The 26,075-nt window shown below is 41.8% G+C and overlaps 1 protein-coding gene and 1 pseudogene across 2 annotated transcripts in view; one reads left to right on the top strand and one right to left on the bottom strand.

Annotated features, from left to right (window-relative positions):
• The window catches only part of Fam107b (family with sequence similarity 107 member B), a 225,667-nt gene that overhangs the window by 81,089 nt on the left and 118,503 nt on the right, over positions 1-26,075 (bottom strand). Inside the window, exon 1 of one of the 2 annotated variants that reach the window (XM_023701819.1) lies at positions 145-314. The exons of the other annotated variant lie outside the window; for it this stretch is intronic. The gene's annotated coding sequence lies outside the window, so the exon portion shown is untranslated. Of the gene's footprint in view, positions 1-144; positions 315-26,075 lie in introns of those variants that run through there. 2 annotated transcript variants of the gene reach the window in all.
• Positions 16,331-21,889, top strand: LOC105743616 (annotated as a pseudogene).

Raw genomic sequence — 26,075 nt, 5'->3', positions numbered from 1 at the left:
GCCAGAGCCGAGCGCCACAACCCCCAAGCTGGCGGGCCACCACGCGCGCCAGGTCTGCGGCCGGATCCGCGCCCGCCCCCCGGGGCCCCGCCACCGCCTCGGCGCGCCGAGTCTTTGTGTGTGAAGTGCGTGCCGCCGACCTACCTCGGCGCGCACAAAGGCGCGGCCCCTCCCCGACGCAACAGTCCGTGCGGCGTCCGGCGCTCCGCTACTCGCCGGCGGCCTGAGGCGGCGGCGACTCCTCCGACTGACGGCAGCTCCGACGGCGCGGACGGCGAGCGGAACGACTCTCACCCCGGGTCCGCGCGCGTCCGAATTAAGCTGCTGGGAGGAGTGGGCGGGGCGGGGGCGGGGCGGGCGTCACCGATAGCCACGCCCCCGGCGGCCCCGCCCCCGCCCGCGAGCTAGGCGCGGGCCCAGGGTCGCTCAGGGTCTTGAGACTGTTCTGCCAGGCGCTGCAGCGTTAGTTGGGTTGGATTGGCTTTGGGAACTCGCGAAAGAGGAGAGCCAATGTGTGAGGGCATAGACTGAGCATCTGCAGAGAGAGGTAAAACAGAGAAGACAGCGGGAATCGGGGAGGAAAAGGAAACGGATTTGTTGTAATTGGGATTCGCTACGAAGCCAGGGCTCCAAGCCCAGGTCCTAGGGTATGCTCCTGTTCGTCCCTCTCTTCATCAGAGGGTAACTGGACAGGTGCATATACACGAGGAAGACAGTGTGCGTTTCACTTTTTAAAAAAATTCCCTCTGATTTCGTTTTCTTGGCTCTCTTACACCAGGCAGCTTCTCTGGTCTGACCGAAGGCTCTAAGATCATCGCCATCGACCTGAATCACAGCAGGATCTGAAACAGCGCCGCTGCAGAGGCGCGGCGAGAATGGGTGGACTCCACATCAAAAGCTTTTTGATTGTCTTGACGGCGTACATTCAGGGGTTAATTTGTTGGGAAGCTTTTTTAACTAAAATCGTGGGTGGTGTTCAAGGGTTCTTGTAAGCAGATTATTTATTCCGCAGGTATCCATCATGCATGCAAACGCACAGCCTGATCATCCACCCCCTGGTCCTGGAAGCTTGCTAGGACTGGCATCATCTGCACGGCAGTCAGAGAGAAGCCTGGCCCGGCCCAGGAAGCAGAGCTGTGTGAATTTCAGCCACAGTGTTGCCTACCATTCTTCCTTCCTGCTTGTCTTACATTGTATTCCCCTTCTTAACAATGGCTCCATAAATCACAAGCCAGAACCTGGGTCTAGCCTAGGTTCCCCTTCCTGCCGACGTCGACCTCCTAAATTCTGCACACTGCGTATGATGCCTTGCCAGTCCCCTGCCACACTCACCTGCACTACTACCTCAGACAGCCTGTCAGCTCTGTCTCCTGAGCCAGACCTGCAATATTATGGTCTTTTCCTCCTATCTATTTACCCAGGGAACTTTCCAGGCACAAACTTCTTGGCTTCTTCTGCTACTACAAGCTATATAAAGCATGTCCACTACCTACCACATGGTCAAGGTCCAGCTCCCTAGTGCAGCCCTGAAATGCAGCATCCTGCTCTGAGACCAACTTGAGCACTTTTAGGTGCTCTCTCTACATCTTCCAAGCAGCCAGGGCCCTGCTCAGCCCGTGTACTGGACCTGCAGATGGTACTGCTCTGTGACTGTGGAGACTGAGTGGAAGATGAGCAGGCCACGTGGACGCTTTTCCGAATGCTTCTGCCACTACGCAGCACACTCCATTTCCCTCCGTAATGGACTGCTGTCCTCTGAAAAGCCTTTCCTGGCCTGCTCAAACTGAGTGGTCTTCTCTGCTCCTCCATATCCAGCTCAGTATTCTAATTATTGCACCAGACTGTAAATGTGTTTCTCTGAGTTTGGCTGTACAGATATACATCTGTGAGCATAATGTAGCATCTCTGAAGTGTCATGGGTTAAACTGTATTCCATCTACGGTTTATATATTGAAGCCCTGGCCCTCAATGTGCCTGTGTTTGGAGACAGGGACTATATAGGAAGGTGACTAAGGTGCAATGAAGTCAGAAGATTGGGTTTTAATCCCGTAGAATTGGTGACATCATAAGCACTTGATCTCCCTTCCTTCTTCTTCCCCCCTTTCTCTCTCTCTCTGTCTTGAAATTCCAATCTTCAGAAACACAAAACAGGATTTAAAAAGAAAAGTCAAGTTTCCCCAAACTTCTCCCTCCCTACCAAAAATCTTGTATCCTGGGCTTCAATTGCTTGCTGCCTCCTACCTGTCATGCCATAGGATGTTTCTCCTCCGTGATGCCCCCTCTCATGGCACCCTATCTTGGAACCAGCTAATTATGGACAGAAACCTCCACAAACTGTGAACTAAATAAACTATCCTCCTTTAACATGTGGATGTCCAGGATTTTGTCCCAGTAATAAGAAAAGTAACTAAGATACTTAGTCATTTATTCCATATTCTCTAATATCACATTATCAGAAAATAATATGTAATAATTTTGTATCTTAAGGAAGTGCTCAGCTACAAGTTTACCCTTATACTCAGCTTTAACCTCACCCTCTTGCTCTGACATCTGGCAACCTTTTAAGTTCAGCCCTAAGGAAAATCAAAGAAAAAAGAAATGAACATTTAGGAGCATAAAATAGAGCAAAGCAAAGCAATCTTGAATAATATATTGCTTTTTCCATATTTTTATTTTATTATATTTATTTTGCATACTTGTGCTGGGCATGCAACGGAGGCCTCACATATGCTAAGCACCACTAAGCTAAGATTCTAGCCTAACAGGGTAGATTCAAACACAACCATATCAATAACTACATGTAATATTATTGGATAATTATATTAAAACACTCAAATGCAAACATTAAACTGGATGAAAGATGTAAGACCCCACTACATGAGGGCTACAAGAAATATGTCACCCATTTCAAAGACAGAAATAAACATTATCTCAACAGTCTACTCCTGAAAATGAAACATTTAGAAGTTCCTTGATTTCTACAGTTTTATCAAAAATAATTTTCTGAAGAATTACAAATGATTTGGCAATTTCCAAAATCTTATACTATTCCATATAGACTCTCAAATGTCAAATGGATGGAGTATAGGTCACACAACAAAATAAAAATTAGAGCAATGGAAAAAGTAGGAAATTAAAAACATGAGAATCTTATATCCATAATGCAGTGTTAATAAAACACTTGTGTACAGGGACTGGGTTCAATCCCGTGTGCCATGCTGGCCCTGCCCCAGGGCGCGCTGAGACAGCGATTGAGACTGGGCGTGGTAGCACATGCCTGTAATCCCAGTGCTTGGGAAGCTGAAACAGGAGGATCACTACAAGTCCAATCATATGGTGAGACGCTGTAGACCTTGTGCTAAATAATAATAAAGAAAAAATAAATAAAACACTTGTGAAAGTTAAGTTTGAGAGTCACATTAAAATACTAATAAAAAAATAAAATACTAATGAATTTATAATTAGTGTTCACAATTACTGTTATTGATAACTTTCCCATATACAGCCAGCAATATTAGACAACCTTATACACTGTAACTGATGATTTTCTAAAGGATATGAGGTTTTTTTGTATTCCACTTTAGTCATTTTCCTTCTGTATAAACTTCCTTTTTTTTTTTTTTTTTTGATACAAGAATCAAACTCAGGGCCTTGTGCTTGGCAGATAGGTGCTCTCCACATAATTCTCATTCTCTCTCTCTCTCTCTCTCTCTCTCTCTCTCTCTCTTTCTCTCTCTCCTTTTCTCTCTCTTTCCCTCCCTCCCTCCCGTCCCCTTTCTTTCTCCCCTTTCTTTATTTGATACAGAGTCTCACTATGCAGTTCAGACTCCTAGTGATTCTCTTGTCTCAGCCTCACCAGCACTGGGATGGATTACAGGTGTGCACCACCAAGCCCAATTTTGGGGCAGGCATGGCACACCTAGGGTTCTGGGGCCGGCATAGCATGTGGTACTGGGGATCAAACCCAGGTCCTTGAGCTTTCCAGGCAGGCAGTTAGATTGCTGTGCCCAGTCCCACTCTGCATAATCTTGAGATTGTTACTTTCTGCCCTAACCATAATTCAAAGACACTCTAAAGATGGGGCAAACTCCACAGCGGCCTCTAGGAATGAAATTCATTTCCACATGTGTACTATTTTGTATCTTAAATTTTGCACTACATGTTAAGCATTTAAATAGATAAAAACACACTCAAAAGGAAAATTTTTGTCTTAAAGTTGTGCTCTTTAATGTCCACATCAGCTATCTAAACAATGGAACAGCACTATGGCTGACTTGCTGGCTGTACCAGAGGTTGGCAGCATGGACCAGGCTCCACTGACCACCACAGTAATGCTTTGGGTGGTGTCAGCTCAGCTCTCTCATGCATTTCAGTCATTTGGGAGGTGAAACAGGCACTTGTTTGTCCTTGAGGTGACCCAAGCTGTCAGCTGAAGCAACTCAGACACCCTCTCTCAGGGCCTCTCTGCAGGCCAGCTGGGATTCCCTTACATAGCAGCCAGGTCCAAATAGATGAAGGGGGAAACAGCCAAGTCCCTCAGGTTGAGTATCAAGGTCATTCTGTCACATTTACTGTTTAAAACTAACACTACGATAGCCTGAATACAAGGTGTGGGGAACTAGACCCAGGCCTTGATTTTAGAAGCAGTAGTCATGTTGCAAAGAAACCTAATTACCTGACTAAGAAGAATCACTGTGGCCACCCTTGCAAACAATCTCTCCCTGAGTAAGATGTAGAGAGCTACACAGTAGAGTGACATGCACAACAGTCTCAAGGGAAATCTTTCTGTCCATAAACAAGCCAAAAGTCCTTGGATATTGGACATGAAATCCATAAGAATCTGAGGGACTGGTATTGGGTTCATATTATGAATAAATAGGTCAAGTATATACTTAATTTCTACTGCCTAAAATTTAAAATAAGAGGGCTGGAGAGATAGCTTGGCAGTCTAAGCACCTGCCTGGCAAGCACAAGGACCTGGCTTAGATTCCTGGTACCATGTGCCATGCTGGACCCGGAAGCCTGGGCATGCTCTGCCAACCATCAAAATGGGGCATGGTGGCATGCACCTGTAATTCCAGCACTGGGGAGGCTGAGACAGGAGGATCACTATGAGTCTGAGCTGCGTAGTAAGACCTTGTACCAAATCAATAAAAAAAAAATATTTTTTCTTTAATTTTAAATAAGAATGAGAAAAGGTAGACAGAAAATAAAGGCTTCAGGATACTACAATAGTTAAGGTGGATAAAGTTCCAAATTAGAATACTGGGTACCTGTTGCTGTATTGCTGTATAGAAAGTTACCAAAGACTTAGCAGTTCAGCACAAGGTCATGGTCTGAATCTAAAATAGCCACACAGAGTCACATATATTCAGAGGTGGAGCTTTCAGCAAGTGATTGGATTATGGGGTGCAATAGTCATCAGTGGCTTAATCCATTGATGACTTCATAGATAAAATGTGCCATTAGGAGGTAGGGCCCAGTTGGAGGACATGGGTCAGCAGAGAGTATATAGCTGTGGCTCTGGCTTTTCCCTCTCTTCTGCTGTCATGACTCCCTGCATTGATATTTCTGCCCTGAAGCCTGTCAACCATAGACTGAAACCTCTGAAATAGAATCAAATGTAAACTTCTGACCCCATTGTAGAGAACAGGTACTTTCCTATCAACAGGAAAGCTGACTAATACAGACAACACTCATATGTATTAGCTTACCTAGCTCAATTCTTGGCTGAATGCCCCCCAAGGCAAAAGCACGATAGTGGGTAGACTTGTTCAACTAATTGGGAACCTAAGGTCCTCTTCTAAGCTCACTCTTGTTGTTGGCAGAATTCAGCTTCTGATGGTTGCAGGACTGAGGTCCCTCCTTGTCAGCTGTTCACTAGGAGCTACTCTCAGCTCCTGAGGACTGTCCCAGTCTCTCACCACATTTCTCTGTCCATCTTCAAGTCATCAGTGGCTCCCCAAATCCTAACAACTTCCACCTTCTCGGCCCATATTCCTGTGAGAAGTTGGGTCCATGCAGATCATCTCCCTATCTCACAGTCAACTGATTTTGAAACCATCCTTATACCTACAAAACCCCCATCACAGAACTATGGATCTGGCTTGAGTGTGTCCTCCAGAGGTTTATGTGCAGAAGGCTGGATCTGATGTGACCGTGGGAGGTCATGAAGCATTAAGAAGAGGAATGTATGGGGAGGTGCTTAGGTATTGGAGCAATGTCCTCAGAGGGCCAGCAGCATCTAGCCCTGGGATCTCTCTCACTGTTGGGATGCCATCTGCCATTAGGTCCTGACCAGAGACCAAATCATGGGGCCACTTGATCTTGAACTTTCATCCAAAAGCCTCTTTCTTAATAAAGTTAGTCTGCTTCAAATAGTTCATGAAAGTAACAGAGCGAAAAACTGGGACAAGGTGCATCTACAGCTCAGGCCAGAAATCTTGGAAGCTATCTTAGAATTTTGCCCACAATCATAAATATAAATGGATGGATGAATGGATGGATGTGCAAACAGACACTCTTTAGGACAAATTTTATAAACTGTGAAAATGAAGGCATCAGTGAGCTCAGCAGTTATTAGGTAAACCAGAAGAACCAAGACCAAGAAGAAAGTGTGCAATGAATCATTACTAAAATCTGATGACCCAAATACTGAAAAAGTAGGGAAAGAAAAACAAAGTTAAGAATACGGTGCCCTAATTTTACCATTTAAATGGCAAGGTAATTTGAATATACTACTACAATATTTCCCTTACTTTGCTTAAGTAGCTGGCACAGCTGATGTATAAGATTCACCCAATGACCTATAACCCCGGAAGACAATGCTTTCAATGAAGAGTTCAATGCATCTTATTTGTGGGGAATTTTTATGAGAAGATATATGATTTGTCATGCAAATATACCATACATATATACACCTTAATAGTACTTGGAAGGCATGAAAATGATATACTAAAATCTGAAACAATGTACTATAAGCCAAATGATAAACTATTACCTTAAAATAACCTCTTTATATGAGCATTTGTGAGCTAGGGAATCAAAAAAATTTCATTAAATATTCTAATAGCACCAATAATAAAAATAAATATTCTCTTTTATTATAGTTACCCAGTAGAAAGCATCTTTCAAGTTCCATCTCAGAGCTGTATCTCATAATGAAATTGAATACTCCGTCACTTTCAGATAGTTAAATAATTAATTTCAAGACATCTAATACATGTGTTTTCTAAAATGCTTAATTTAGTTTTTATCCAACACTTGCTCCTTATAGTTTAGGATTATAAAATCAAAAGGAGTCCATAAGATGGTGGCTCTAATTTGTAATTAAATATCAAAAAGAAGGAAGAGAGACAGCTGGCAGTATATAAACAACCACTGAACAATGCCAAGACAGGAGCTTTACATCTTTTCTTTACATGAACCAAAAACCAGAAAATAAAGGATTTCCTGAGAGTCTTCCTGCATGTTAAAAACTAAAGGCTCTAAAAGTCAAGAGAGGAGAACTGCTCAACACTCATCCTGTCAAAAACATCAAGATACTTTAAGAATAAATATTAAGGAATAAATAGATCATCTCAGATTTAAACATGATAAAGTTCATCCCTATTTATTTTTCACTTCAGATGGCTCTTATGGAAAACAAACAGCCGATTTACTGAGAATGTTCTACATTTTGCTCCAACTTTGTTTTTCTTCTAATAGTCACCCTAAATAAAATAAAATAAAATAAAAGATATTCACCCTAGATAAACACATTCCCACTAGTGGGAAGCATCCTTGGAAAGCATAGATCAGAAATAACCAGTTGAATGTCATTTATATACTGAATATTCATCTGCCTTTTATTCAATGTAATGAAATCAGCTCATGGAGTGATGGAATGAAGGAAAGGCTAAGACTAGAGAACTGCTTTCCGGGCAAGGCTGTGCTCCCACACAGCTGGGTGACTTTAGACGAGGGGTTTAATTCATTGTAGCCTTTGGTTTTCTTTGGACTTAATGCTGAATGACTCTGTAACAGTACAGGGTGTGTGTGTGTATGTGTGTGTGTGTGTGTGTGTGTGTGTGTGTGTCTGTGTGTCTGTGTCTGTGTCTGTGTCTGTGTATCTGTGTCTGTATTGCTCATATGTATTAAAAGTTGAGCACAAGTAGTTGTGCCACCAGACTTGGCAAGAAGGGAGGCTGTCCCGTCTACCCTAAGTTTACAAGTCCAAAATTCAGCTATGTGAAATCTTGCCAAGGGTTTGCTTATTAACCCTGCTTGGAGAAGTGTGTCACCTCCACAACTGAACAGTTAATGATTATTAGGCTTTTAAAACTGCTTTGCAATGATAATATCCTTCTGTTTGTTCCAACAAAGTTAAACATGAACTAAAACTCTAAGGTTAACATTAGCTGGACCATGTGAAGAGTAGTACAAGGTTGAACTTAATAAAGCAAAAGACAGAACAAATGGTACAGGATGGAGTCCTCCCTAGGTGCTGAAAGCACATGTCAGTGATGTCATGTAGTTTTCCCTAGTTACTTCTCAGGCTCTTGCCCAGAGTGCTGAGGACAGCCTGCACACCCTCCGCTCCCAGCCTGCCCTTGTCACCTCCTTTTGCTGAGTCGACAGCTGAAACACAGCGCAGAACACTGGGCTTTGACATGCACCTGTTTCCCTCAGCACATTTCTCTTTGTAACAACTGCTGAAACCATTTGTTATCATCTGCAGCATTTCATATGCAACTTATAACGACAGCAGAAAGAAAGAAATGCAAAGATGTACTAGATGCTATCTTCGTCTTTGAAAGACAGAGAAAATTGGCAAATTTTCTCTTTCTAAAGTGAGAGATACAGAGAAATCGAGAGATGAAGACACACAGAGAGGGAAGAAGTAAAAAGTATTAGGAATGAAAATGGCACATAGCTATAGGTACTTAAAATCTAAAAGAAAACATAGCAACATTATAAACAACTTAGTTTGCAAATTAAGTCGAAATAGGAAAGTTCAACTTCCTGCAGATGGCTCAGGCTAAAATCAGAAATCCAGAGAATCCATAAATTTCCAGTCTGTTGTACTGGCAATTAAAATCTCATGGAATAGGGGAAACTAGTGCTGTTGAAATTGATTTTAGGACAAAACTGCTTATAATTCCTAGATATGGAATTACTATTAGGAAGGAGATCTGAATTTTTCAAGAGACGGTTTATCGGTATGACTAATTAAAAGCAAAACTTCTCTTTTCTGCCCTTAACTTCCTCTCTTGACTCTGGCCCTCCTTATCAGGAAAACCCCTAACAGCCTCTTCTCCACACAAAGATCAGGCTGATCTCCATCTCCTCCCTCAGGCCCCAGCTCTGCCCAACTACACAGATGACTGAGTCAACCCACTGCCTTCTCCAGTCTCTCAGACCCACTTCCACTTCTGATATGGCTGTGACCAGATGGTCCCAAAGCCTCTCAGGATCATAGTTGGAACTTTACAGAGGTGGCTGGATCTAGGGTGAGTGATGCTGGGATAAGGGAGGTGGCTCTGGGATTGATCCATAGTGTGATGCTAGGATTAAGGGTGCCTCACCCAGGTGAGTGCTACCCGCCCTAAGAACAGGTAGCCTGGATGGGATATAAGGGACAGAAAGAGGGCTATTCTGTTTGCTTGGTGCTGCTGCTTGCTTTCTGCCGCCTCCTGCCCACTCTGTGATGCCCCTCTGCCATGCCACCCTGCCTTGGAGCCAGTCACTTATGGACTAAACCTCTAAAAACTGTGAACCAGAATAAACCTTTCCTCCTTTAACTTCAGGATTTGTGTATTTTTGTCTCTGAAATGAGAGAAGTAACTAAGACATCCTCCACTGCTGAATCCCACCTGATCCTCACATACATCTTCCCGCTCCCCAACCCAGTGTATAGCCTGTCTCCCTCTGCCTGTCTGGCACGGGTATTTGGTCCTCTCTTTTAGTCTATTTGTGGATGACAGGACTGCTTCATTGGAAATTTTGATGGAGCCAAACTTTGTGCATATTGCACATTGACTGGCATGATCATCCCGGGACAAACAGATTCTATAGGGCTGTTGAACATTTGGGCCTCAGAAATACGACCACAAATGAAAAGACCAGGGACATTGTTGTCACTGAGATTTCCACTATTCCCAGTGCTCTCCTGATGACAGGGAGTAAGCCCAGGGGACTGTTAATGAGGCAGAAAGTGAATATGCATGAGCTGGACTCCCACCAAGCAGCTGATAAAGGTGCTGCTCCAATGCCTAGGTTGGCCTGGTATAGAAGAACGGGTAGAACAGGCGGGTATGTTGATGAGAGGGCTGTGGCTGACTTTCTTCCAGGCTTATTGGTGAATGCAAAACCTTACTGAATAAGAACATAATAATGAATGCTATATGTGAGTCTCTTATACTAGTTAAAGGGAGTGGGGCCAGGGAAAAAGAAAATAAAAATAAGGTAGACAGGGCAGGTAGGAGAAGAAAGAAGAAAGGAAGAAAAAGGAGGGAATGAAGGAAGGAAGAAAGGAAGAAAGAGAGGAAGGAAAAGAAAGAAGGTGGACAAGAACTAGCTTCAGACAAGACAGGAGTAGGGGTGAAGAAAAGGAAGTAAAGAGAGAGGCTGGGGAGGAAAAGGAAATTGACAGGGAGGAAGACTTGGGATATTTTAAGGTTTTCTTTTGGAAGGTCAGGCCCTGATCTTAATATGAATTAAAGTCTACGGAAACAAGCCTTCCTGTTGAGGCAATTCTTGCCTTGCTAGCATGTCCAGAGTGTATTCAGAGTGGCAGCCTGCACCTGAGGCTGGGGCCCTAACTACTTTGAATTGCTGCAGAAAAAACATCTCTCAAACTTGAAACAGGAAGTGAAAGAGGGCTCTGGTCTTGCTCAGGAGCAGTTAAGCTACTCAAGGAGACAACGCCTGAAAAAATGAACAACAACAAATCCCAGTGCTATAAATTAAATATGACTTATCCCAAAACTGTACATCTGACCAGTTGAAGCTTACCGTACACCACAGTTCCAGAAAAGGTGACATCTTAGAATTGAGGGAACATGGAAACAGTGATCTGTTTCCAGATAAAAGTAAAACTAGTTCAGAGCCCAGAGTGATATAAACAAGAGCACATCCCTGGCTGGCCAAATAGCTCAGAGGATTAAAGCATCTGCAAGCAGGAGCAGGGGCCAGTGGTTCAATCTCCAGACCTGTGGTGCCAGCCCCCACCCTCAGGGCGCGCTGAGACAGCAATTGAGACTGGGTGTGGTAGTGCACACCTTTAATCCCAGCTCTTGGGAGGCCGTAAACATGTGGATTACTATGAGTCTGATCTAGTAGTGAGACCCTGAACACCCTGGAGATCCTTCCCTAAAATACAAAAAAATAATAAAATAAAATAAAAAATCACCTGTTATTTTTGTATGACTTCTTCCATTTTAACATGATTCTTCTCAGGTCCATCTACCATCTTGGACGTTGCAGCAAATAGGTATAAGATTTATATGCCAAAGGACTAAGAGACTGGATCTAGGGAGATGGAGAGGGGTCAAAAAGATACACAAGGCTTATGCAGCAGCAAACTAAATATCATCAAAATTCTCTCCATGTTAATCCATAAATTTAATGTAGTCTCAATTAAAATCTAAGCAATATTTTGGGGGAAAAATCAACATGTTATTCTAAAATGTTTGTGAAAAGTAAAGAACTCAACACAACCAAAATATTTGAAAAATAACAGATTGAGATGACTCCTTTGATCTGATTTAAAGACATAATAAACAGGACAAAGACAACTAGAGTAGTACTGATGAAAGGCTAGATATAAACACATAGAACAAAATACAAAGCCCAGAAATAGACTCACTTGCATAGTCAATTGATTTTCAAAGGCACAGGGAAAATCAATGCATAAAACATAATCATTGCAACAAATGTGATCTGTAGCAAGTGAATATCTATATGCAAAAGAACCCTCAAGTCTTGTGTAGTACCATCTACAAATATTAACTTGAAATAGATCATATATTTAAACATAAAAGGAAATACTCTAAAACTTCTACAAGAAAGCTTAAAAGAAAATATTTGGGGTGCTGGTTTGGAAAAAGATTTGCTATCTAGAACACAAAAGCATGAGCCATGGATAAAGATGACTATCACATTTAAAGCTTTTTCTTCTTTAAAGGGCATTAAGAATATAAAAAAAGTCACAAATGGTTACTTTTTAGGTTTGGTGCTACTATAAATGAGACTTACAAAAATTTCAATTTCTAGGCATTTGTTGCTTGCATACAAAAGTGCAATTGATTCCTATAGACTGGTCTTATATTGTCTGAGCTTACATGCACACATTAGTTCTAGTAGCTTTCTTTGATAATCTTCTGGGATTTTCTTGTAGACAATCATGTCATTTTCAATAAAGACAGCTTTGCCAGAGAGAAGAATGACATTAGGCTCCATATTTAGATGCTTTGAAAGCACACATCAAACTGCCACTTATATGACATGGATTCATTGTACAGTTCTGTGAAACTGTGCTTTTATTATTCATATGTTGTATGGCTGATGCCTACAGCAGACTGTTTGGTCTAAAATTGTGAATGTTCAAATTATGATGCTCCCTTTGGATAAAATATTTCTTTCTGTGGTTCTCTTTTTAAAATGTTCACAAAAATAAAACATTTTATGGTTAGACATAAAGCAAATACCACAGGGCAAGAGACAATCAAAGCAAGACAGATGTGTCAATTATTAAGACCAAGGAATTAAAGAATATAAAAGTCAAAAAGCAAGTTAATATTACTTTACTTAGGCTGCAGCTCTATTAAAGAAAACAGGATACTTGGCCTTGGGATCTCCTAAAGGTCTCCAGACTAGACACATCTGTTGATTGGAGGTTGAGGCAGAGAAGAACAAGCAAAAACTAGGTTTGAAATAGAAGGGTTCAAACTAAGTGTGACGTCACACGCCTGTAATCTCAGCACTCAGAAGACTGAGGTAGGAGGATTACTGCAAGTTTGAAGCTAGCCTGGGCTACAAAGTGAGTTAATGCCAGCCTGAACTGCATAGTGAGATCCTGACTCAAAAAAAGGGGGTAAGGGGCTTTCTCTGCCCATGTGGGGTGGTACCTGCCCAGTTCCTCAGCTTGCATATTAGAAATCAAATACAGCACATGGACAACAAAAGGAAAGGGGAAGAGCAATTGCTCAGGGTGAAAAAGACCTACAAAACACCTTGTAATTAAGAGAAGATGAACACTAACAGTTCAAGCTGTGCGTGGTTCCTTGGATCTTATCTTTTGCAAAAAATCGCAGAACACTTCTATATAATATATTTAAATAACAAGTACAATTGAGCAAACAAATGACCCTCTTATGCCAACAAATATTTTCCATCATCTTTCTGCAAAATAAGACACATTTTTGAAGCTGTTTTTCCACCCACAAGTTTAATAAAAACCTGCCTTTCAACAATCATTCAACAAACACTTTTGCATCCACTTTGGGCCCAGGCAGAGTCTCAGGATCTAAGGATACAGAGATTAAAAATGAGGTCACTGTCCTCAACACAGTCAGGACCCAGGGAGGAAGACAGTGGAGGGAGCAATCAATTAGGTTGTAATGAAGTGCTGTGAGGCCAAAGATTCAGAAGCAGCCAGGAGGGATTCTTCACCCACATGACAGTGGAGTCAGAGAAAGCCTCTGGGAGGGATTCTGTAAAACATAAGCAGATCCTGGAACACAGCAGGATGTTCAAGAATGCTAGAATCCATTTTGTCAGCAAATTTAGTTCAGGCACATGGTTGTTATAGTTTGTGTCTAAATGTTTCCCCCAAAGCTTCATGCACTCACAGCGGGGTTTTTCAGAGCTGGCTAGATCTAAGCCATGTGATGCTGGGATTAAGGGTGTGCACCACATTGATGTGCCAGCCCCACCCCTGGGGTGCACTGAGACAGCAATTGAGCCTGGGCATGGTGACATGCCCCTGTAATCCCAGCTCCTGGGAGGCTGTAAACAGGCAGATTACTATGAGTCTGATCTAGTAATGAGACACTGAACACCCTGTAGACCCTTCCCTAAAAAATACATTAAAAAAAACAAAGGTGTGCACCACTAAATTTGTCCACTGAATAGTTTAGCATAGTTCTGCATGTGGATAATGGAAACACCACTTTTGGCTGTAGGAGGCACCAATCAAAAGGCTTAAGGCTTGGATAGTATAAAGTAACAAAGGAAAGGTAGGTTTGCTGCTGCTGCTGCTGTTGCTTGCTGCTCACTACTTGCTACTTCCTGCCTGCTTTGCTATGGACTGTTTCTCCTCTGTGATGCTCCTCGACCTCTACCATGCCTCCTTTCCTTAGAGCCATCCTACTATCATCTGAAACCTCTACAAACTGTGAGTCAGATAAGTTTTTCCTCCTTTAACTTTAGGTGTCCAATATTTTATCTCTGCAGTGAGAAAAATAACTAAGACAATGGTCAGTTAATCATGTATAAACATGGTGTCCACCTTACACACATACCCCAGTTTAAACACATCTTGGGTGTTTATTTCCTAGCCAATTTGTTCACAGGCTCAAGGTTTTCTTTTAAACATAAACCCTTTAATTGGAGTTCCCTGTTTTGTTCCTGCAGAAAGCACATACAACTGCACAATTTCCAGTGTGCTTCTTCAAGTGAAAACAAGAATGTGAAGAGAATTGTAAAGCAATCCAAGTCAAGAGTCCTTCTTGCTTTACAATCATTTATCACTCAGATGCAATTCTCCTGCCCACACCTAATTTAAGAGCAATTTGTCTTAAGCAGTTCATTTTCAGTCTTCTCCAAAGATTTGACTTGTTTTCATAATCACAATGATCTTTCTTTTGGCATTCACATTTCGTTGATTTAATGTTTAACTATATGATGTATTTAACAGGTACAATTGATGTCCAGTTGTAAGAAGCACACCTTACTCTTAGCAGACACGGTAGGCAACAGGAGCAGAAGTATAAGAAAAGCCCAGCAGTAGTGAGACACAATAGGTTGTGGGACTCACCCTTTGCGCCCCACAGAGGACTTGAGAGTGACAATTCCTCTTGGCAGTGGCTCAAGAGAGATTTGTCCAAAGAACATCTAGTTCAGAAAGGGCACAGATATTCAGAGGAAAGTGACTGTGCAGATGTAAAATGGGCACAAAAAAAGCACAAATATATGGAAGAGAAGGGAAAGAGCTTAAGGTAAATATTCCATAGCCAGTCTTGTTTTTTCAGAGACATACAGAATAGTCAGTTTTCCTATTTTTTTTTTTTTTTTAAGGGTAGGATCTACAGGGTTTCACTACACAGATCAGACTTGTAGTGATCCTCCTGTTTTCAGCTTCCCAGGTGCGCGCCACCACACCCAGTCTCAATCACGATCTCAGTTGCTCAGGGGCAGGGCCGGCACGGCACGCTGGGGATCAAATCCCAGTCACTGCATCTGCCTAAGCAGGTGCTTTAGTCCACTGAGCTCCAGGCTGGCCAGTTTCCCTAATTGATAACAAAACTCTCAAGCTCACATTCACATTTTTTAACACTAAGCATTGCTGTATTGCCACTACGACTCTCAGTACTTGGACTGGACACAGGATGTTCATGTTGAGCTACATTACCAGGCCCTTTCTGTATTTTTGTTTTGACAAAGGTCTCGCTAAATTTCTAAAATGCCCTAGGCTGGGTTAACATTTGGTTATCCTCTTGCCTCAGCTTCCTGGAGTGCTAGGATCATAGGCATGCATCACAATGCACCGCAACACCGCTCTTTTAATGAACTTGCCAGCAACAGTGACAAAGCATTCTGCTAAAGAATGGAGCATTATAAAATATCAACTTCTTGTGTCAACAGCCATGGTACTGACTCCCAAACAGTTCCTAGCAAACATAAAACAAAATGAAGGCAGATAAGGAGACCTGGAGCCTAAAGCAAAAAACACATGGAAGACCATCCACAAGCCACTAGAAACTTTAAAAGAGACCTATTAGTAATACAAGTAATGTCATGGCCATAATAAGAATAGATAGAACTATGAAACACATCAGAAGATAAAGAAGGGTGGAATCTGTTCTGAGGTTGATTGAAAAGCCTGGAAATGATATGGCAGGGACAATTCCCATTGGACCAAGGTTCTCTTTGTCTTTTCTCTGAGTCAAAGAGTTGGGGGTCAACCCATAGGTAGTTTTGATGTTCTGAAGCAGTCTTCTGCTTCTGGGTGTGATAGTCTGGGGCAACTTTAGGACAAATGTGGTAAAAAGAGCAGCTGGGTAGGGTGGACATAAAAAGCGGAAATAAGTGGAAATATTAAATCAATAATATAGAGATCCGGGCAGAAGCCTGAGAGCGCCGGAGGAAGGAGCTGGACCCCGGGCTGCGGAGGAATGGCGGATGGTTCTGCAGAGTGAAGACTTAAAACCGAAATCATGGCAAAACATCTGAAGTTCATTGCCAGGACTGTGATGGTACAAGATGGGAACATGGAAGGTGCATACAGGACACTAAACAGATTTCTCACAATGGATGGGCTCATTGAGGAAATTAAGCAACGAAGATATTATGAAAAGCCTTGCCGCCGCCACCAGCGGGAAAGCTGTGAAACCTGCCTGCAGATCTACAACATGGAAATGGTTCGAAAGATCAACTTCTTGAGAAAAAAATCGTCCAGATCCATGGCAGGGCTGCCGAAGCCTGTGGTTAAGAGGTTCACATCCAGTTTGTGTCTCCACGTCTTCCTTGAAACTCATTTTGTTACCTTTCTCTATAATAAACTCAGTCACATTTATGCAGTAAGGTCTACATATGTAAAACCATCCTACTAATGAGCAGCATCCCCTCTTTTATTGCGGAGAAACTGAGTCCAAAGCAGTAAGGAGTAAAGTGATGATTGTCAGGTCTTGGGAGAAGGGGCAGTTTGGGTCAGAGTTTCAGTTTGCTGAGATGAAAAAGTTCTGAAAATGGATGGTGGTGACGGTTGCAGAGTGAATGTACTTAGTGCTGCTGAAGTGTACACTTAAGCGGTTCAGAGCAGTGATCAGACGTTTTAGAGCTTTCAGTGATACAAACAGCCCACTGCAGTAGTACACACGACATAGGTTTGCCACCACTAATTTAGAGTAATAAAAATGGGAAACATGGGGAGGTGATTTTTTGAAACACGGGGAGACAAGGCGTGGTGGTGTACACCTGTAATCTCAGCACTCAGGAGGCTGAGGATGTTGTGGATTCAAGACCAGCCTGGGCTACAAAGAGAACTCAAGGCCAGCCTGAGATGCATAGTGAGACCATATCTCAAAATAGACAAAATAAAAAAAAATGGAGAAGGTGAGAAAATTTTGCAAAATCTAGTGGAGTATATCCAGACTGGTTTGGGTGTCATGGTGATCCTCCTGCCTCAGCCTCTCAAATGGTGGGATTTTAGGTATGCACCACCACACCTGGCTTCAAAGCAAAATCTCATTGAAAAAGAATGTTACTCTTGGGGTGGGTGGTACTGGAAATTTAACCAAAGTCCCTTGTACTGAGCTACATGCCCAGTCCTTTTTATTTTGAGACACAGTCTCAGTTGAATTGCCCAGGCTGAGCTCAAATCTGTGATCCTATTGCCTCAGTCTTCCAGCAGATGCTGGGACTTAGCACGATACCCTGCTAAGCATGTTGCTTTATTTATTTTTATTTTTTTTTCTTTTAAGCATGTTACTCTATTGAGTTGTCCACCTCACCAGTATGTGAGTAAAGAGGAAAGGAGGTATGTGTGTATTTGGAATAAATTGTGCTTCTAAAATAAAATTAAACAAATAAAAATAAATAATAATATATAGATCCGATAACAGCACATACATAACAAAGTTTACATGTGCTGATTACTAAAAACTCAAGAGCAGGGCTAGGGAGATGGCTCAGTGCAATAAGCATTTCCTTGGCAAGCACAAGGGTCTGATCAGGTTCAATCCCCGGTTCCAGGAAAAAAAAAAAAAAACTCAAGAGCAAAACACACCTGTACTCTTGCTGGTCTGTTAACTAAGATGCAGGATAATTCTGTTGCTCAGAAGTGTGTGTGTGTGTGTGTGTGTGTGTGTGTGTGTGTCCCTCTAGACCTTCTAGTTTTCCACCTTGGCACTACATCTTTACTCTGTCTCAGAGTCAACATTGAGTTCTTCTTTGATTAAAATAAAGTCACATCTAGTCTCGTGTGCTTCCCCAGGATGGGGAGCTAAGCTTGGTTCCTGCTTTGCACACAACTTCATTTCAGAACTGCTTCAGCCAGGGCCTGACTGTCATGGATATGATTGTGCTGGCAGCTCTGCAGGGAGCTCATAAGAACAGGGAACGGGGGATCAGTCCTGCTTTGCAGCTGTGACATGATGTGCCAAAACAGGCATTAATGTCGCGTGCAAGAGAAGCAGGCAGAGGGGACAGAAAGGATTTGCCTTGTATTAGAACTGAGCTACATTTTACAATCCAGATCAGATTTCTTGGTCTTCTTTTATGATGAAATTCTGAAATTCTATTGGGTTCAGAATCTACTGCTATTGCTTAGAAGGAAAAAAGTGATACAGAGGAATAATTGAATTAAATAAATATTCAAGAGTGCTTTAGCCCAGAACCAATCAGTTTCACACAACAGCCACAGCCATCTAACCCTGCATGCAGCTGCTCATGGACAAATGAACAGCTAATTTCAACAGGGCTGCTGAATAATCAAGGCTTAAAAGAAGTCCTAATGGAATCTGATCTCTTGACTGTATCATTAGAAAACATGCAGCTGTACATCAAAGCAAAGCATATCTTCCTCCCTCATTAGGGACAAAGGGATACTTAGAACACGGGGTCCTCCCAAGGTGCACTTGGGACTCTTTTAAGGCAGTGATTGTCTTGAAGCTAGCAAAGCAAAAAAGGAGAAAAGCCACCTTCTGTTGCACTGATGATTTTATTTATTTTGCCCAGGGCTGGTCACTACTGGTCACTGCTGGTCACTGCTGGCCACTGCCAGCCCCTGGGTGGCCACAGATTTACACAAGTCTCTCTTCATGTCGCATGAAAGAACTGAGATCCCTCTCCTTCTATTTTCAATATACAATTCATTAGACAAACAATGAAAACAATGCTGTTTTGTTAGAATGGTAGGGCAGAGTTTTCCTTTGTACTATACAATTGTCTAGGAACTAAAATCTTGGGATTCTCCCACAGCATCTCTGCAGTTTGGTCTTTTATTTGGGGATCTTGCTGATCGTGGAACCTAACTTTCGTGGAGACTGATTGTGACATTTGAGATGGATTGTTTTATAGCTTTAGGTGTCTCATTCAGCTCGGTTCCCTTAAGCCTTTATGCATCTCAGCAAAATTCTTCAGGCTTTGCATAAAAAGCGCCACTGAGCACACTTTCTGTGCCTGCTGGATTAGTTTCTGATCCATGCTTATGTGGTCTGTTTGCACTTCCCTAGGTCGGTTGGCCATTGGTTATAAATCCTCACGTACTATCCAGATTCTCTTCTGCGCCAGTTGGTTACACTCTTTGTTCTCATCAATGCCTCTGTCCTCTGCCCCCCAGGATGTTCCTAATTAGATACAACCATAGCCTGAAAGTGCACTTCAGCCTAGATATTCATAAGCAAGCACACCGGTGGATCTATTTCCTTCTGGGCACAATTACCATCGGGCAGTTTAGGTAAACTGCCGTTGCTTACTTATCAGAGTGTAAATTGTAGTTAAATGATTCAAAATCAAACTTTCTAAGTGAATGCTATTAATTCTTAAATTACTACCATTCAATTCTACCAAAACATACCTTCATTACAGTCCTGGTTTTTAGGTCCCCATCTATTGAATAACATACTTAGACAATTGCAATTAGAATAACTTTAGAAACTGCCCATACATATACACAGAAAGGAGGGGAGATACCCAGAATCCAAAAGATGCAGTACAAGTCTCAGTTAAAGTAGCATCTGTTCCAGATAGAAAGAATATAAACAGAGTTCAGAATAGAAACAAGCACTACATAGATTAAATTCAGTTAGGAAATAGAGCAAAGAAAGCAATGAGAATTAGAGTTTGGAGAGAAGTTTGCAAGATATCATTTGCACTAATCAGAGGTCACAGTTGAGAGTAATTACAAAGAATGAGCATAAATTCAGGGAACCCAGCGTTTAGCACATTGATGTGGAGTCCATGGTTAGTGCAACCACTGTTGAAGGAAGGAGGATTGATGCGGCAGTCCTTTGATGAGAATAATGATGCTAGAGACCAACATCTCTTCATTTCACACTCTAGCCAGTTTTTGTACTTCACGGCAACTTGGTCTCTGCAGAGGAATGGTGCACTCAGAAGGGAGCCCACACTTCCTTGGGAGAGGATCGCCCAATTTCTTGGAAGATAAATACAAGGAAAGTGGGGCACTGTAGTTGGTTCCTTAGTGCATATGCACATTTAAACCCAAGTAAACTTAGAACTAAGTCTAAGTATGATTAACTAATGAGAGTCATTATATGAATATTTTTTCACATTAACATATTGAGTAATTTACATGTCTTATATTTTAATTATGTGTACTACTAAAATAATTTGGCATGGTTAATAGATTTAGATTCATGCTTTTGAGACAAAAACTAAATTCAAAAACTGTATTGGAAAACTTCAGAGAATTTAAGATTATATAAATGCATATATTGTATTATACATGTGTAATAGATTGACAGCTGTTGATCAACTTGTAACACCCAGCAGAACTGAACCAACAATGCTGAGTATGGGAGGCCCACCTGAGGATTATTGCTGGCATCATAAGAGGCAGAACCCAAGAGGAAGAAGTGAGGCTGTTGGAAGCTGGTAGAAGGTGTTGGGAAGCTGTAAGGGAGCTGCTGGTTCTTGTGAGCTATTCTGCTGAGGGATCTTGTCATGCTGGCTTTCTGGTTGAACTTGGTTGTTTCTGTCAGTGGAGGACCTTGAGACCTCCTGCTGAGAATGGCTACAGTTCATTTTGGGGGAGCTCTGGTCCTCACCTCGTGCATCATTGCCTGGCTCCAGAGTCCTGGGAAGATGGTGCACTGCTCAGTCTCCTGAAGAAGCTTGTCATGAGGGCAGGCAAGATAGCTCAGCAGATGAAGTGCCTGCTTAGGCAAATGCAGGGACCAGGGTTTGATTCCCGGCACCACATGTTACATCAGCCCTGGCCCCAGGCATGCTGAACAGGCCACCAAGACTGGGAGTGATGGTGTACACCTGTAATCCCAGCGCTGGGGAGGCTGGAAACAGGAGGATCACTAGGAGTCCGAGCTGCATAGTGAGACCCTGTACCTTGTCAGGGTAGCTTGTCATGTTGGCTTTCCTGATGGAAGCTCAGCTTCCCTTACCATCAGAGGAGTTGAGGACCTTATTATTACTGAGGATTGTTGCAGTCCTTTTCAGAGGATCTCTGCTTCTTATTGAGCATTGTTTCCTGGCTCCAGTTCAGATCCCTTAGCCAGCTAGCACAGATCCTTCATTCTACCGGCAAACTTTCTAGCTTCTACCACTGACCTTTGGGCCTTCCCAGTACAGATGTGTGAAGCAGGCCTGCATACAACATTGTCGTGGGTTCTAGGCCTCCAGTTGGAGTAGTGGGAGGCATTGTCATGGTCTCCAGGTCTTCAGCTGGACTCATGCAGGACATCATCATTATCATTAGCTAGATTCTTTGGTCTTTAGTATGTGGACAGATTTCCTGCACTTCCTTTTTGTATACTACTGTTTGGGTGACTATTACAAATAATCATATAAAATATAATGTGATACATTAAAAAATTAATTAAAATAAAATATGTGTCCAGTGTTGTATTGTTTCCCTTTCAGAATCCCAAACGATGACAACATGTTAGCTTTCTATTACAAGTCTGGGGAAGAATTTGGTTTGACTTAAGTGTAGACAGTCAAATATGTAAAATTTATAAATATAAATGCAATTGAAAATGCTTAAAGGAGTTTAAGTATGTAAGTGGAACCAAATATAGTTAAGGACATAAGAGTAATTTTTAAGTGTGTTCGCACTATGTAAATATAGCATGGTTTATAAACTTAAGGGAAATCATGCTTTTCAAATTTAATCTTTAAGAAGCTTTTAATATTAAAATGTAGATAAGTCAATGAAGTATAATCTTTCATTAAAGAGTCCTGAAATTTATCTCTACTTTGAGGTTACAAAGTGTACTAGCAATCTGCATCATGGTAACACTTCTGTGGAGTTTGATCTCATTCAGAGGGCAGTGCATGGAAAGGGGTTTCCTTCCCTGAAGAATTTCCTGTGTGCCATACTCAAACTTATGGCAATAACCAAGACTTTCGAGAAAACATGTGAATTGTATTTTTCTGACATCCTTTTGCAGTTTGTCCTACAGTAGTGGTGGTGGTGAATCTGTGGCATGCATGTTATTCTGTTTTTCTTTTAAGGCAAAAGATGTTAACATAGAGTTATTTTTTCTAAACAACCCCCACCCCTAGAATTCAGGTTTAATAGCAGCATTGGTGCTTTGCAATAAATAAGTGGGTTTAGGGTTGCAGTTTGGCAGTCTCTAAACGGTTTGCCACCAATGGACTAGAGGAAGCCCTTTCTGCCCCCTACAAAATTTTAGGACTTGACTGTTGAATTTGCTGTGCCCTGATTTCACCTTGATCTTGAAAGGAACAATGGAAATAAAAATTCAGAAAGAACAGGTGAACTGCAAGCAAGATTGCAGTGATCATCAGCAAAATTCGAGATTGCCTTCAAATGCCCATTGTTCCCCCAAATCTCAACAAATACAACAATAACTAAAAGAATACTGTTATGTGCAGAGATGGCTTTCACATATATAAATGTGCATATTACTTAGGTCTCCTTTTTAAAAACGTGTTTTGAAATTAATTCTCTTGAAAAGCAAGCAAGTCTATTATTTAAAAAAGAAATTCAGTACAGAGCCTTCAGATACTGCTGTTTGAATTCTATGAATTATAAAGGGATCTCGTCTGTTTAAAATGGTTTACCAAATGAACTTTTATTATATTACATTCATTGAGAATCAAAACAAAGCAGTGAATGCAAAGCAAACTGAAAGGCATGAGATTATAATTTAAATTTTGCTTCTTTCTATTATACTGATCATTACAAAGACCTGGCTATTTGGGTCAATATAGACATTATTTTTCAGGACAGCTTGTAATTATCTTGCGTGTCTTCTTTTGTTTCCTTCTCACTTACAAAACTCGGTGTTTTCCTCCATGCTGTTCCTGGACACCAGCCATGCACCCCCTCAACAGGTCTCTGTCACAATCATTTTCCTAGTTTATCAGGATTCCTTCCCTGAACCAACATCAGATATCTTTGTAGCCCATAACCTTAAAAAGTAACTTCTTGTCATCTTAGGACAAGGTTTTCCCCTGAGTCTCATATCTTTTTATAGTAAGTGTTCTGTTTGGATGAGAGAGGTGGGCCGGTATAATTTCTATGGCACAATTATTAGAATCCATTTATTTTGGGAGATAAATTCCCTTTCTGGGATTTGGCAGAGATTCTTCAAAAGTAGATCAAAATTGACTGATCATTTAAACATCTCCCTGACTGATTCATAAGAACATCACCACCACACCCCAAAACCTGGCCTTCTGATTAAAGAAAATATTAGGGGGAAAGAACACTACTGAAAGATAACCCTCCCCCTCCTTTTCTAACCTCTTGGTTTCTCACTCGAGTGATTTCAACATTGCCCTGAACCTTCCCTTTTCCTCCTCAGTGAATTGGCACCCCTTCTAGCTCAACAAGCTCTTCTCCCTTGTGTAGGGTTGGCTGCATATGCTGCAAGGCCCAGTGCAAAATGAACATGTGTGGCCCTGTATTAAACAGTGCCTAAGCATTTCAAGATGATGGCTGCAAAGCATCAAGCTGAGTGTGGAATCTTTCTAAGAACAAGTCCCTGTACTGCTGTATAGATCACAGCCCCCGAAGAAAGACGACATTGAGATCAGTGGAATCTCTGGGTAGGATTCAGAAATCTGCACATAAGAATTATTAAGTAAAGGGAATCCAAAATTTTCTCAGTAAAAGATGAATATGAGGAAATGTTACAGGAGAAAAGTTAAGGTATGAGGTGGGGATAAGAGAAACCAACAGGATGTGGCAGAGGTTTGCAAGGCTGACCAGAAGACAGAGACAGTGTGGTGTAGGGAAAGATGAGTCAGAGGAAAGAGGATCAGGAACCATTTAAGAGATAAGCAATTTATTCAAAATCATACAGCTGGCCACGAGCACCTCACTGAGTGAAGGCGCCCTCTAAGAGATCATAATTAATTTCCATAGGTTTTTAATTATAAAACTGGCCGATGAAAACATATACACATAATTCTTCAGGAGAATCAATGCATATACCACATATAGGTTCAACAGTAGCACAGGACAAGATTGCTGAAGCAGATCAACTGAAGCAAATCTTAACCTGATACTGCTGATGCTGCTTCGGGCTCTCCCAGTGCTTTAGAATAACCATAATGTATTTAATGATCAATAAAATTACTTTATCAAGCCACCTATAAATTAACTAAATTTGTGGAGCTAATTTATTGATGAGTGTGCATACTGGCTAATTCTAATCCATGATAAACCAAATCAGCTTTCCACTAAACACAGCAAACCTAATCATCTATAATGGGGCCTAGCAAATATTTGTTGAGGAGATGAGTAAGTGAATAAATGCAAACATTCTCTATTAACCCTCACACAGAGATATAATGTTCTAATCTAAAACATGACACCTCATTTTCTTCACATGACAACCTGAGAAAACACTGATTTCATTCAGATCTGATCTGTAGGATGAAGCTCAGATTTCTCACACAGCAAGAAATTCAAAACATTTCTGACAAACTGCTGTATCACGTTGGGAACATCAGTACAATTTGGGTACAAGATGAAACAAGCTGCTGTGCATGAATCTCAACTCACCTGCCCAGAAGTGCAGGGAGACTGGGATGCTGTACCACTTTCCAAACCGCTAGAAGTTGGACTGTGCTGCTTTTTCTCTAGTTGTACTTTTAAGATGCTATCATTGATTTTTAAATAATATAAAAGAGTGTTTGAGACTTTGAAACATATGCTCAACATCCAAATCTGAGGAAACAAGCAGACAGGCCTGAGTGTGTTCATAGGGAAGCACCAATTTTTTGAGGCATGAGAGAGGATAAAGGGCAATAGATTTCTGCTTCTAGTAACAAGTGAAAGCCTGTTTTCCAAAAAGAAAAAAAAAAAATCAGCTGGAAATTTTAAATAAAAGCCCAATCAAGACCCAAAGTGGCCAAAAGCAGGCAGAAACTAGAACACAGCTACCAGTGGACTCCTGACCCAGAGGAAGGTGATAACTGAGCAGGAAGGCCCAGTCCCGAGATTGTTAAAAGCTGCCCACGGGGTAGTGATGGTGTCAGTTTACAAAATTGCTACTTCTGGGTTTTCAGCTATTTCTTTGATTCTGGCCTATGGGAATTTTCATTATTTTCTTCAGCAGCACATTTACAAAAATCGTGGTTAGTTTGTGTATGGCATATTCACTCCTGAACCAGATGGTTCTCATATTATAAACTTCTCTGTCTTCCTAGAAAATGAAGAACTCATGAGAGATTTCCCGTGGAGCTGGAATTTCTTTGTGTTCAGTCCCTCCAGAAACTGCCAATCCCCAAGTTCAGATACAACCTTTGCATGGTTGACATTCAAGCTTTCATCTCAGATGCTTACATTTTCCTTCAAGTGCCAATCTATATTTTCAATGGCCTTTTGGAAATAATTTTTCCTTAAAGTTCTTATCTTGGCATTAAGAACTTCACACACATCCCCCAATTCCAGCTACCTGTTTTTTCCCACCGAAGAAGCTTACCACCTCTATCATAGGCTGACCAAAGACTCTAAGCCCCTTCTATCCTGCTACAATTTTACATCAGCTAAAGATATATAATTGTGGGGAGATGACCCAGGGTCTGCGGGATCCTGAATAGACCCAGAGCCCAGGCCCTGTGTGTGAGTGAGACCGCCCGGGGCCCATGGATCCTCATTCAACCCAGAGTGTCGGCCCAGCATGGAACCCTTCAGC

The sequence above is a fragment of the Octodon degus genome, unplaced genomic scaffold (assembly GCF_000260255.1).
Source record: "Octodon degus isolate 3935 unplaced genomic scaffold, OctDeg1.0 scaffold00141, whole genome shotgun sequence".
NCBI lineage: Eukaryota > Metazoa > Chordata > Mammalia > Rodentia > Octodontidae > Octodon > Octodon degus.
The sequence above is the reverse complement of the archived record's forward strand: the minus strand, read 5'-3'. Positions and strand labels throughout refer to the sequence as shown.